The following is a 14,465-nucleotide window of genomic DNA, read 5'->3' on the forward strand; positions in this document are numbered from 1 at the left end:
ATCATCAGCCCAATGCACTTAAAGTATTATAGTAAAAGTACTCATTATGCAGAGTGTCTCCTTTCGCAGCGTTATATTCTTCTGGAATATGATATTGTGTCATGTGAGAACATGTTAGTGTTGTAGTATAATACTGCATCATATCACATGTAAGTACAAGTATGTCAGAACTGAACTTACAGTACAGTACTTGAGTAAATGTACTACATTCCACCGCTAGTCTCACCGAGTGGGACTCCATCAACATTAGAGTTTTGTAATGTTTATTTAAGACATTTCTGGTTTTGAGGATATTTTAGAGACATTTTGTCAGATACTTTTGGGATATTTTGGGATCTTGATATAATAATTCTTTGGATTAAACCAACACATAAAAAAATATGTGCAAGGAAGGAAGATTCAATCTGTAGAGACACAAGACTAACACATTTTGGTATTTTGGCTTCCTGTACCAACATCACAGTTAGACTGTATGTAAGAATGATGCAGAACATGTTTAAGTTCATTTCATTCATTTTTATATGTTGCTGTGCAGAGGTGAACATTGTGGTGATAAGAACATGTTCTTGAAGGTCTCAGTATGCTTCGATTTTAGTGCCTCTCTCTCAGCTCTCTCTTTTCATTCTTCACACGACTATTTCTGTCACTTTTCACGTGAACATTTGAGCGCAACACCATGAATCTTCACAGAGAGGCTGTCTGAAAATGTGCTCCGTTATCTCCATATTTAAATGATATCTCGCCCCCTCCCTCCTCTATTCAATCCACTTTCTGTTCTGACTTTCAGAACAGATGTGGTCCAACAACACGTTGTAAGGCGTACTTTGTTTGAAGCATACTGAGGCCTTTAGGGCCACAAAAAGCTTCAGTTTGAGGAAATGAAAGCTGCTTGTGATCAACCTGCAAACACACATTTCACATCCAATTCTGAATCTGTCCAGAGGGAGACTGTGAAGTTCAGATAGTTTCAGAGTGTCTTTGTTGTTACTGTCAGAGGAAAACCTCTAATGTACTACATTACACCACTGCTACTGTCAGGGGAAAACCTTGTATCTCCAATTGCGGGAATTTCCCTGCTTACAAATTAGTGAAATGAAAGCAAAATCAAAAGCAGAAGAACAGAGAAGATAGAAAAGTAGAAAGGAAAAGAAGAAATGTCAGTAATTATTTATATTGAAATCTGAATCTACAAATTTAGCATTAACTCCAGCCGTCACATCGATGTAATGACGGAAAAAGTGCAACTTTTCTGACTGAAATTTGATGGGGGGGGAAAGTAGAAAGTCTTCCAAAATGGAACAACTCAAGTAAAGAACCAGAAACTATGAAATGTACTTTACAGTATGTACAGTACTAGAGTACATGTATTGTGTTACTTCCTTCCTCTTCGAAGAGGAAGGTTTTGAATCTCCTTGAAGTTTGAACTCGGGCTCCGACAAACATGAAGAGACATGATGATCCATCTGTCACTGTCAGGTTTTCCTCACAGAGAACACACACACACACACACACACACACACACACACACACACACACACACACACACACACACACACACACACACACACACACACACACACACACACACACTCCTTCATAATAGTCAGTAAGTCTGCATTTCTAAAAATAAAGGACTCGCCCTCTGAGACTCTGGGGAAGCAGAGTCACTCCCTGCTGGAGGCTTTTCGGTGGCTGGAGGTTTGAGACGTTTCCCCTCAGACCATACATGGAGTCCTGACTGCAGGAGGAGGAGGAGGAGATGATGAAGGGCGAGGAGTTCTGAGAAATACACAAACATTAACACAACATGAACACAGCAGCTACTGTATGTCTGAGTCTGTTAAAAACACATTTCCTTAAAACTGAACAAAAGAATCTCATTTTTGATGTGTGGAGTTTGTTTTTCAGATTTTCACCAACACTTTGGTCAATGACAAAAGATCCCAAAAACGGATGGATTAGAAAATCATCCTGTTCCTCGGAGGATGAATCCTAAAGACTCTGGTGAACCACCATCAGGCCAGTATGATCATCCAAAGGTCAGATCTCTCACATTCATGCTTCCCAGAAGACGAAGCCTTTGTGTTTCGACACTCTGAACTTTGCCCTGCTGGAGACTTGCGGCTCACTATGGCGGTTTTGGGGTTGAATCCTACAGAGTGTTCTGATCCGTCACCCCCCCTGCAGCTCACCTGCCTCTGCGATGGGTCGGTGTTACGACCATCACGCCCACTTCGTGCAGTGATTGATCAGCTGTGTGCAGGCGAGAAAGTAAGACGGGTTTGAACTTCTCTCTCTCTCAGCTCTCTTTTTCATTCCTCACACAAACTGTTTCTGTCACTTTTCATGAGAACAACACCATGAATGTCTGAAAATGCGACAAACACAGAGTTGTTGACGGCAGGCTTTTCATCCACCTTCCAGTGTGGACATCCACAACAGACAGAAACACTGGAAACACTGAAGTGGTGTGTTTGAAGCAGACTGAGGCCTTAACTGCACCCTTAAACCCCTCCTCACAGGTTGTGGGCTTAATTAAAGGAATAAGAAAGAAACAATGATGTCTGCTTTTCTGACTTCTATTGGATGCTTTCAACTCCTCAGGCCTGAATAAATGTGTCCACATTAATCGACTGTAGTAGAGATAAAAGTGATGCAACATTTGTTTAGTTTATCAAAGTTTAATTTGAAATAAGATGCCAAAAATGATCTTTACCGGGAAACATACAAGCCACAGGAGACACAAAACAAGACCAACCGACCTAATGTCACTTTGATGAGGTTATATGTAATGAAAGGACATGACAGTGTAGTATTTGCTGAAGGCGTTCTCCAACGCCACCTTCAGGACATTTCCTCCACACTAGTCACTTGTGCTCTGCCTCATTATTGAGTCTTGTTCAAGGTACTCATTTCTTATGAAAATCCAGAGAGCCGGAGTTATCTCCCCCCACTGAGGTAAAATAGAACACACACATGTTCCAGCAGCAGCAGTCGGGCTGCGTTCAGCGTCTTCCTGTTCAGGATAAAAACAAATATTTGCCGTTCGTTGGCTTCGGGGCGGAAATGTGAAGAATGAGGAAGTGCTGGTGTGTTTGTGCGGAGCGAGGTGAGACGCAGTCGACGGCCTGCAGGCCCTAAAACATGTCGGCTGGCCGAGATCACTCTGCACACTTCCTGTTTTTCTCTGCAGCTTCACATTCAATCTGAAAACAGAAACGTAAAATCCCCCCTGTGACTGTTGAAGCCTGACTGAATCAGAGCAGTGAAAGTGAGGGTCAGACTGTAAAGAACGGATCTGATTCAGCTCTAAAAATATTACGGCACGTACATTATTATATATTTATATGACGTAGGAAAGAGCTTTTATTAACAATACACTAGTCTAAAGTCCTGCTAGCGCCCCCCACAGGCGGCCGTGTTCATTACAGCCACATTATGAACAAACAACATCCTGATGATTTATCTGTTCTAAGAGGGTGACCAGCAGTGCAGCTAACCAGAGTCTGCAGGCATGCTAGCAGCTGTGTGCAGCTACACTGAACTGGCAACACGCTCTCAATGATGCTGCTGTTTATCGAACAGGGAGATGCAGAGAAACCTTGTTACATAAGGAAGGGCTCTAAAGGGTTCATCCTCTGGAGAGCAGGAATAAGATCAGGACATTCAAGGTTCAAGGTTTAGCTTTATCGTCATTAGATAATACAGGAATGCACAATGAATTTCAGCTGTAGCTCCTCCACGCAGCACATATATAAACAAATACAACAAAGTATATAAAAGTAACACTAAAGGAAGAAATAAAAAAGGAAAGCTAAATTATATTTGCAAGGACGATGTACAGTTATCTATATGTATACGTAATATGAGCGATATCAGTGTAATATGCAGGTTGTGCTGCAGGTGAAGGTGATGGTGGTAATGTGCAAAAGAGGATCAACACAACAGAATAGTTTCACAGATTCAGTGACGTGTCGAGCAGTGTTCATCACACGCTGAGGTTTATGAGTCTGTGTTCGAGTGTAAAGTTTGTGTTAAGTGTGGCGCTGATGAAAGGGTAAGGAGGTCACCAAATATTATTACTATTTATTTATTTCATTTAGTGCCGAACGTGTCCCGTATGAACATGATGAGTACATGAGGAACAAACTGCTGCTGCAGCTCGACCTCACTGAGCTTATCAATCGATACCACCTCCTTCCTCCATGTCTGCCTCCACACACACACACACACACGCACGCACACACACACACACGCACGCACACACACACACACACACACGCACACACACACACACACACACACACACACACGCACACACACACACACACACTCTCTCTCTCTCTTCAGGAAGGGAGGGGTGGCTGTGGGGGGAGGAGGTAATTTGAGATGCAGTCTCATAAAGCAGCTGACTGAAAACCACTGATTGTTTCTTCTGGGTCCTAACGTCCTTCAGACCAAACAAAAAACCCCTTTAACCTTCAGGTCTCACCTTTATCTCTTTCTTCAGCACCTGTCTGCCGTCCGTGACCTGATCTCACGTTGAAGGCTGAAAAGGATCGAGAGAACAGAAGAGGTTCAACACAGTTATGTACAAAATGGATCCTCTGAGCCAAACATTGAGAGTGAGCTCCCGGTCTCCTGGAACGTACGTTCTTATTGGCCGTCTACTAATGTGTTGTGTATTTCTTGTTAGTTGGAAGTCGTAGGGATGTACTAGACTACTAAAGACCACTAAAACACTTTGGTTAGGTTTAGTGAAAGATGGGGGTTTTGGTTAAATGTAAAACCGTCATGTTTTTCCTCTATCAAGATTTGATCAGACCACCATCTTTCTCTAAGCTTAACCAAGAGCTCTGAGCTGCTTCAACGTGAAGAGTTGGAGGTTAAGGTGTAAATGTGGAGGCCCACAGGGCTCAGTACTGGGCCCTTAACCTTTCATTCTATATATTAATGATGTGTGTTAAGTATCATTTTGTTGGCAGATGATACAAAATGTTTTTGTAAATTAAAACAAATGTGTAAATAAAAGGGACGGAGTCAATATTGAGAGCATACAAGACCATGTGTTACACATTTCCTAATGAATCCTTCAAAGAAAATTTCCATTCAAGCTCAAGTAAATATTAATTAATTATTGGTAAGTTTATTCTTCATATAGGAAGTAAATCATACGTGTATTTGTGCTTGCAGACAATTGTAAGTGTGCCAATTTCCCCCCAAAGTAGCACAAAATGTTTTCACAGGTCCAGACTCATGGAACTCAACCCCAGTCCTGTCCTCAGTACTGACATGCAACGAAAGAAGAAGACTGCTAGCAAGTAAAGATGATGCAAACAATTCACAAAGTGGAATATTTAAAATAATCTGCTTTGTAAATGTTTTATGAAGGAAACACCTTCGACATGTTTGTTTGATACACACAATGAGTTTTGGTGAGAAACACTGAAGGTAAACAGAAACTTTAGATTGTTTACAAGAAAACCCGTCAGCGGAGCTTTGACCTGCAGTTTGGTGGAAAAGAGCATTAACACGTCATGTTTCCTGCACTTCACACAGACCCGAGACCTGCAGCAACACAATGGGACCCTACAGGACCAGATTAGACTGAATTTGGACCTGGCCCGACTTGAGTCCTGGGTCGGGTCTCTGTTGCTAGGAACCCTGAAAACCTCTATAGTCAGTACACAGATTGGCCCTGGAAGCAGGGGAAACTGCTAGCCTAGCTCCATCAAAACTCTTTAGAAGAAGCTAAAATGTTGGCCTGCGCCTTCAAAGCAGCAGGGAGGCTGCAGAGACGGGCTTCACTGAGAGCTGCAGGGAGTTAAAGTGCAAATATTTGGTAAAAGTTTTGTGACTCAGACAGAAAAACAAAGCTGTTGATATTTTAATTTGATGCCTGAAATGGTTTGTAAAGTCAAAGCTGGTTGTTTGAGCTCAGATCTGTTTGTGGTGTTTCAGACGGGGAACTTTGTGAGAGCGTTCAGCCGGTAACCCCCTCTTCCCACAAACAGGTTCCTGCTGGTTTCTGATGCACCTGAAACTATGATCCCACCCGCCCGTCAACTGCCTCTGTCTGTGGGTGAAAATGACAAAGACCGTCAGGAGAAAACAAAAGTCACAACTCTTCAAACCAACAAAGAGGAGCGGAGCTTCGGGTTTTGCTGGTGAGAGTGAACCTGGAGGCGACGTTTCCCACAGCTACACCACTCTGAAAACCAGGCGTCACTGAACACAGCACGAAACCTGACTCAAGTTTCTTTGTTTCCACTACAGCAGAAGGATTACATGTTCATCTGTTCATCACTCTGCACCATGAAAACCACTGTGGACCATTAGTATGAATAAAGAGAACGCAGGCTGATGATCTGAGGTTTTCTTCTCTATCTCTGCTGTGTCACATTGCCTTCTAATCTTACATGAGATGGGCCGAATGAACGGAATAAAAACTAATCGAATAACTAACTAACCAATAAGAATATTATGATTTTTCCTGCTTAAAAGTGTCCTCTGGCAATTTAGTATTAGACTTCCATATTTAAATACGGTTAGCTAGTTTTAACTACTTTTTATACAGTTAGCTAGTTTTTAACTACTTTATATATACGGTTAACTAATTTTTAACTACTTTATTTACGGTTAGCTAGTTTTAACTACTTTATATACGTTAGCTAATTTTTAACTACTTTATATACGGTTAGCTAGTTTTTAACTACTTTATATATATATACGGTTAGCTCATTTTTAACTACTTTATATATGGTTAGCTAGTTTTTAACTACTTTATATATATATACGGTTAGCTCATTTTTAACTACTTTATATATGGTTAGCTAGTTTTTAACTACTTTATATATATATACGGTTAGCTCATTTTTAACTACTTTATATACGGTTAGCTAGTTTTTAACTACTTTATATATGGTTAGCTAGTTTTTAACTACTTTATATATACGGTTAGCTAATTTTTAACTACTTTATTTACGGTTAGCTAGTTTTAACTACTTTATATACGGTTAGCTAATTCTTAACTACTTTATATACGGTTAGCTAATTTTAACTACTTTATATACGGTTAGCTAATTTTAACTACTTTATACACAGTTAGCTAATTTTAACTACTTTATATACAGTTAGCTAATTTTAACTACATTATACATACGGTTAGCTAATTTTAGCTACTTTATATACGGTCAGCTAATTCTTAACTACTTTATATACGGTTAGCTAATTCTTAACTACTTTATACACAGTTAGCTAATTTTAACTACTTTATATACGGTTAGCTAATTTTAACTACATTATACATACGTTAGCTAATTTTAACTACTTTATATACGGTTAGCTAATTCTTAACTACTTTATATACGGTTAGCTAATTCTTAACTACTTTATACACAGTTAGCTACTTTTAACTACTTTATATACGGTTAGCTAATTTTAACTACATTATACATACGGTTAGCTAATTTTAACTACTTTATATACGGTTAGCTAATTCTTAAGTACTTTATACACAGTTAGCTAATTTTAACTACTTTATATACAGTTAGCTAATTTTAACTACATTATACATACGGTTAGCTAATTTTAGCTACTTTATATACGGTCAGCTAATTCTTAACTACTTTATATACGGTTAGCTAATTCTTAACTACTTTATACACAGTTAGCTAATTTTAACTACATTATACATACGTTAGCTAATTTTAACTACTTTATATACGGTTAGCTAATTCTTAACTACTTTATACACAGTTAGCTAATTTTAACTACTTTATATACGGTTAGCTAATTTTAACTACATTATACATACGGTTAGCTAATTTTAGCTACTTTATATACGGTCAGCTAATTTTAGCTACTTTATATACAGTTAGCTAATTCTAACTACTTTATATACGGTTAGCTAATTTTAACTACATTATACATACGGTTAGCTAATTTTAACTACTTTATATACGGTTAGCTAATTTTAACTACTTTATATATGGTTAGCTAATTTTTAACTACTTCATATACAGTTAGCTCATTTTAACTACTTTAGATACGGTTAGCTAATTTTTAACTACTTAATACATAGTCAGCTAATTTTTAACTACTTTATATACGGTCAGCTAATTTTTAACTACTTTACATACGGTTAGCTCGTTTTAACTGCTTTATATACGGTCAGCTAATTTTAACTACATTATATATACGGTTAGCTAATTTTAACTACTTTATATACGTTTAGCTAATTTTTAACTACTTTATATATGGTTAACTAATTTTTAACTACTTCATATACAGTTAGCTCATTTTAAGTACTTTATATACGTTAGCTAATTTTTAATTACTTCATATACAGTTAGCTCGTTTTAACTACTTTACATACGGTTAGCTCGTTTTAACTGCTTTATATAAAGTTGGCTAGTTTAAACTACTTAATATACGGTTAGCTAGTTTGAACTACTTTATATACGGTTAGCTAGTTTGAACTACTTTATATATGGTTAGCTAGTTTAATCCAGTGGTTTTCAACCTAGGGGTCTGGTCCCTCCAAAGGGCCACCAAGTAAATCTGGGGAGTCATGAGATAATTAATGGGAGAAGAAAGAAGAAGTAACAAAGTTCTGAAACACAAATCTGTTTTCAAGTATAAGACTTTTTTCTAATATTTGATTTTTGTGAAATATTAGATCATTTGTATTGTCTCTCAGACATCTGAAACATGACAGAGCTGATTTGATAGTTTGGTTCAGCCCCCCCCCTCAGCGGGATGAAATACGCCTGGCTCTGAAGTCCATTACGTATGTTGACCCCCCTGACTAGCAGCTGCCACACTAGGTATAAAAGCTGGCTAACTGTAGGTCCAGTTTGTGCCTCTCACACAGAGCTGCTGGTAGTGTTAGCATTAGCAGGCGTGCTCAGTGCCGGAGGTGTTGTACATGAAGGAGATGCATTACCCTGCAGTGGCAGTGAACACAACACGTGAGCTGACAACTATGCTGCATTCAGAGCTTAACAAGACATTTACAGCTACAGCAGCGCTATGACTATACACTGACAAACCCCCACAGATACATACAGCGGAGAACCTCTTGCTAGTGCTAGCTTGGCAACCTTCCCCTTGAATATGGTAGTAATCCCTCAAGACTCCCCAGAAGCATCAGCGCTGTTGCTATGGTTACCTACAAGTCAATATAGGCTAGCTTGAGCTCTGATGTAGAACAGAGATTAAACTGTTAACCTGAACTATGATTGAGGTGTCCACATATTTCTTCTTTTTAACAGCTAAGAGCCAATCAGAGAGCATATCTTCTGAGCCTGTGGTTTAAACACATGCTAGCAGAGCCTGTAGTCCTGCACACAACCAGTCTGACAAAGACTCCCATCAATCAGCCTCCAATAAGAGCCACAGAGGAAGCTACTTTACATTAAAGGGTTATTAGACTATTAGACAGACTTTAAAGCATGCGTAAGTGCAAATACAAAGTCCTGACTTAAACTGAAGAACAAAGACAAGCTATCAAAGCAGCAGTTAAAGCCTTCAGCCTGCAGTCATTAGTCTGACAGAGAAAACCAGCGTTTGAGTTACACTCAGCGACATGACGGGAAAGATGCTTCGTGAGTAAAAGCAATCACAAGGCTCGTTTACGTGTCAAACGCACATAATTCAGGAGCTGCAGAACAAAGAGGGAGCAGGCAGGCGTGACGGAGGCTGGTGTCTCTGAACTGGGACACCGGCTCCTGATCGTCCCCGAGGACCTTCACAGCAACAGGGAGCAGAAAAGAGAAGCAGGTTAATTAGCTCGATCAGATCAGCAAATTAACAGCAGAGCTCCGATTCAACAGGAAGACGGCACCTTCACACTGAACTCAGAGAGCAGACAGACAGATCCTGATCCTGATGAAGCCGAGGTCTCAGCAGGAGGCTCAGTGGGGGGTTTTAAGGATATTGTCAGGGTGCTGTGACCTTTGACCCCCCAGCTCTCTTATTCTCAGCTGTGATGGCAGCAATCTGGGAACGATTAACAGTCTGAAGTTGCAGTTGGGATCCTGAAAGAACTTAAAATAAAGCACCATGTTTCGTACATTTATTGTAGTGGAGTAAAGTTTTAGTGTCCTGGACTTCAGGTGTTTCCCTTTTGAGAGACTTTGAGTCATTTCAGATGGAAACTTTGCACTTTTTAAATCCAACACATTTATCTGATAGTTGGAGTTACTGGTGACGTTTCTGATTTTATATACAAACCTCATATGATTGACTGTTAAAATATGATGTATTGTTACAGATTGAAGTACTCAAAGACAGATTATGACTAACTTATGAAATGTACATGCATCTGCATCACCATCAGTGATTCACACCACCTTACTAACACAAATACCTCTTCAACCAAGTAAATGTTTTTCATTGTACATTGTGTACAAATACCTTGTCTTTTCAGGAGACATTGTTTCCTGTGTGTAAGGAGAGAGAGGCTGACTGGTTTCTGGGTAAAAGCAAAGACCAGTTAGCAGAGACAGCAGAGGCCTCTGGGAAACTGAATCTCCTTCACGCTCAGAAAACACCATCATGAACACAACACATCCCTGCAGTTCACTGTGATATTCCTCATGTGTAGCAGGCAAAAAACCACACCATGTTTGTCTCGTTACTGCAGCACCAAGGACGTCACAGTGAGAATAAATGTCTCTATAGGATGACTTGTTTCGTTAGCTTCATTTTCTTCATGAACTCTTCTCATTTGGGATTTTTTTTGTCTGAAAAGCTGAACGATGATTCAGAGGTTTTCTGTCCATATTCTAGGATTTAAGAGTACTCCTGTAGGTTGTGGAGGCTAACAAAATATTGCTTTTTATCTTAAATTACAAGGTGATCCAGCTATCCATTTAGCTTGGAATATGGATATAAAACCTGTGTCATGTTTTAACTTTTCTGACAATTCAACCAAAAAAAACTCTTTCAGAAAATACACAGCAGGCCAGTCAAAGCTAGCTTAAAAATTGGCAGGACTTTGGTTAGCTAAGACTCCGTATCAGCAGTAACAGTAAACTAGTGATTGTAGGCAAATGATGCTACAAGTACTAATTTCTTCGTGCGAAGCTTTACGGAGGTTAGCGCTTGGTCACTACTATAAGTATTAAAGTGGTTAGCCGAGCATGCTAACATTTGTAGCTAACATTAGACCACACAAACACACTGCCTAATCTGCTGCTCCTTCGTTTTTGGTTTTGGAAAGACAAACTACTCTTCGAAGTCTTTAAGAGTTCCCAAACTCAATGTAAAGCTTGTCAGACCTGCTGTGCCTAGTTACAGTTGCTAAGCTCTGATTAGACAATCAGTGTTTGAGGGAGGTAACAGTCAATCATGGTCAGAATGATGGTCCCGCCTGTGACCAGCAAACTGTCCACTCAACAGATAATAGGCACAGATTTGATGTCTTTGCTGACTATATAAAAAATCCAAAGAAACGATCCACCGATAATCTCGAGTTTGTCATCGACCGTAATTTATTTTGCACATTTCATCTTGAGCGCCCTCCGCTGGCCACAGTAGAGTAGAGCCTGCTGTGCTCTCTGACGACACTGCGGAGAGCTGCAGGGCCGCTCCGTCACAACCCAGCAGACCCTGCTCGCTCCCTCCCTTCACCCGCCCGGCACCGGCAGCAGATCGCCATGGCGACCAGCCCAGACTGCCGGTCACCACAGTGTGAGGTCAGTGTTTCCATGGTGATATAGCAGATGAACGGTAATCCGTCCTTGTTTTTGCACCGTGGAAACAGGACGGGTGGGTGGAGGCAGAGAGAGAGGAGGGGAGGAGGAGTCGTGAGCATGTGTTAGCATGTGTGTGTGATCTCCCTCACTAAAGCTGCAGCCTCACCCCTCCTACTACCCCCCCCCCCCCCCTTCCTCTCCTCGCTCTTAATAGCGAATTTGCAATCATGCACTGCAGATCAGGCAGGAACCAGCGGAAGATTAAAAGGTGCTGATGATCTGGAGCAAAAACGAGGTCACCACAAACAGGCGGCATTTCACTGCTGCTGCGTAATCAGCTACTGCAGGAAGCTGAGGGAGAGCTGCAGCAACAGGACATGGCAGGAAGGACAGGAAAGGACAGAGTGCTGATAGATATACATGTGGAGGACAGCCTTGTGTAACCTCTCCACGCTAACAGTGACACAGATGCACCTTTCTGTCCTCGTTTTTTTATCGACAGTAATCGATACCCTGAATTGCACTTGCATTTGTACATTGGAGCTCCCTTTATTTCATTGATTTCTGCTGTTATTTCATTATGTATGTATTATATATATATATATATGTGTGTATGTATATATAATTATTTTCTTACTTTTGTGTCACTGCATCAGTCACCTAATGAGGGCTTTGTAAGTCAAATAAAAATACATTTATTTTGAAAACGAAGGGGGTGGAGGGATGTAGAGGACGAAGAAGCGATTTCAGATGATGCTGCAGTTCCCCACAGCTGCCACTAGATGAAGAGTCATATTTTACAGATATCATCTTTAATTGATGATGAGAGTCATGAGACTATGTCTTGGGGGGGCTCGCAGCTGGTAGGGTGAATAAATCACGCCGACCACTCCTCCAGCACTACCTGTTATCAGTGAATAAACTGCAGACAGGCATTCGATTGCTAAATACATTTTTAAAAGCACATTTTAAGCAATGGAAGTAAAAGCGGTCTTTGTTGGTGTCATTTTGCAGCTCGCTACAACAGTTCTTCCACCATGGAGAATAGAACCCCCCCCGATTAATCTGGAACATCGATGTCGTGTGAAAAGAGTCGACCATATGGTGAACTCAAGTGCCAAACCCCCACAGCGCCGTAAACCAGCAGCGTTGCAGGTTTCCTGCGAGAAAAGAACTGAATTTAGAAAACGTGTTTCTGCTTTTGCAAAGTGCAGCAGATCAACACCAGCAGCACATTCATCATCTCTGGCTCCTCTTTATTTCCTCCTTCTCTCCTTCAAAACTCCCCTCCTCTCCTCTTCCTCTTCTTCTTCTATATGGCATCTTTCAAACAGTGCAGAGGCTCCTGATTGGTCGGCTGACAGGCTTGGTGTGAGGGGGCGTGGAGCGGCAGCCAATGCCGTGCTCCCTCCGTCTCCCAGCCCCCTCTTTTTCCTTTTTTTAAACCTGCCATGAATATTCACCCGCCTGTACCATAACCCTCCCCTCCCCCCTCCCCCCTCCCATCCTGCCCGAATAAAAAAAAGTCCTCCCCTCTGAGATTTAAATCTGCGACGCCCTCCCCCGCCTCCTCCTTCCTCTTTCTTATGTAGAAGAACAGCAGCCTCTTGCAACATGGAGGGACGGCAGCTCGCTTTGTGTCGCTAACACAATGGACTCCAACAACCCCCCCCCTCCCCTCCCCTCCCCTCCCCTCCCTCTGCAGATTTTAGGTTGCAGTGCTGCCTCTCTGCTCACAGCCCGGGCTATAAATAACTCGCAGCCATCTTATCTTTTCTTTTTTTTGTTGTAACCCTGTGGAGGAGAGGAAGGGGAGGACGACTCTGGGGACAAATATGATGAGGGTCACGTGACCGGAGAAATTAGCCCAAGACCTCAAATCTTCAGCATTAGTGAGCTGTTGACTGAGAATACTGAGCAATGAACAGGGGGTGCAGAACGTCTGATTTGTTTGTTTTTAGCATGAAACTGTTGTTCAGTTGTTCGTGGTTTAAAATGGCTTCTCGCACTGAGGGAGTCAGGATGTTGTAAAGCCCTGCGAGACAAACAGGCCTTTTTCACAGAGACCCTTTGACATGTCACAGTAGGAAAAGCACTGGTTGAAATAATAAAATGAATGATGGCTGAATTCCATTTAGTTGCTTCAGTTTCAGGCTCCTGGCACTGTGCATGCTGACTCACTGTCATGGCTTACTGGGACGCTTGAATAGAACAGAGCCATCGTTAAAGCAGCTATTATCTTTATCTTTCATGTTAACACAGCAGATGAATACCTGCTGTGTGAATACGAGTTCACTGGTTGATGGAGATAAACAGCTGGTGGAGCTACTAAACAGCTGGTGGAGCTAACTCTCCAGTCGCTGCCATTACATCACCACAGAAGAAGAAGACACGACGAGATGACGTCATGAATAGAGCTCCAGTCAAAGCTCAGACGATGGAGAACCATGTAGAAAACATGATGGAAATTATTATTAATTGACTAGACGGAGTTAGACTAATAATAACTCAACGTGTTATTCATGTTTTCTCATGGCTTTGTTAACATCCAGAACACTGAGGTCACAGCTTCAGTATTTCCTCTGAGAATTGGAGTATTTTAACAACCTGACTTACACTCAGCGGACTTTCTAAGGCTAATTCTGATATTCTTTAGAGTTAAAATCTATCAATGTGAGTGCAGCATTTTATACCATCATGTCGGGACATACAGACATCTGACCCCAGTGAAGAACTGGGCCTGGTGAATTAAAACATCACATA

General features: G+C 41.1%; 1 long non-coding RNA gene across 1 annotated transcript; it reads left to right on the top strand.

The window, feature by feature from the left end:
• The first annotated feature begins 2,100 nt into the window (after positions 1-2,100).
• LOC139297056 (uncharacterized) lies at positions 2,101-6,367 on the top strand. The gene is made up of 4 exons (XR_011598461.1): positions 2,101-2,271; positions 4,511-4,648; positions 5,247-5,321; positions 6,015-6,367. It is a non-coding gene; the product is annotated as an uncharacterized lncRNA (long non-coding RNA).
• Positions 6,368-14,465: the final 8,098 nt, after the last annotated feature.

This window comes from Enoplosus armatus, chromosome 14, assembly GCF_043641665.1.
Source record: "Enoplosus armatus isolate fEnoArm2 chromosome 14, fEnoArm2.hap1, whole genome shotgun sequence".
NCBI lineage: Eukaryota > Metazoa > Chordata > Actinopteri > Centrarchiformes > Enoplosidae > Enoplosus > Enoplosus armatus.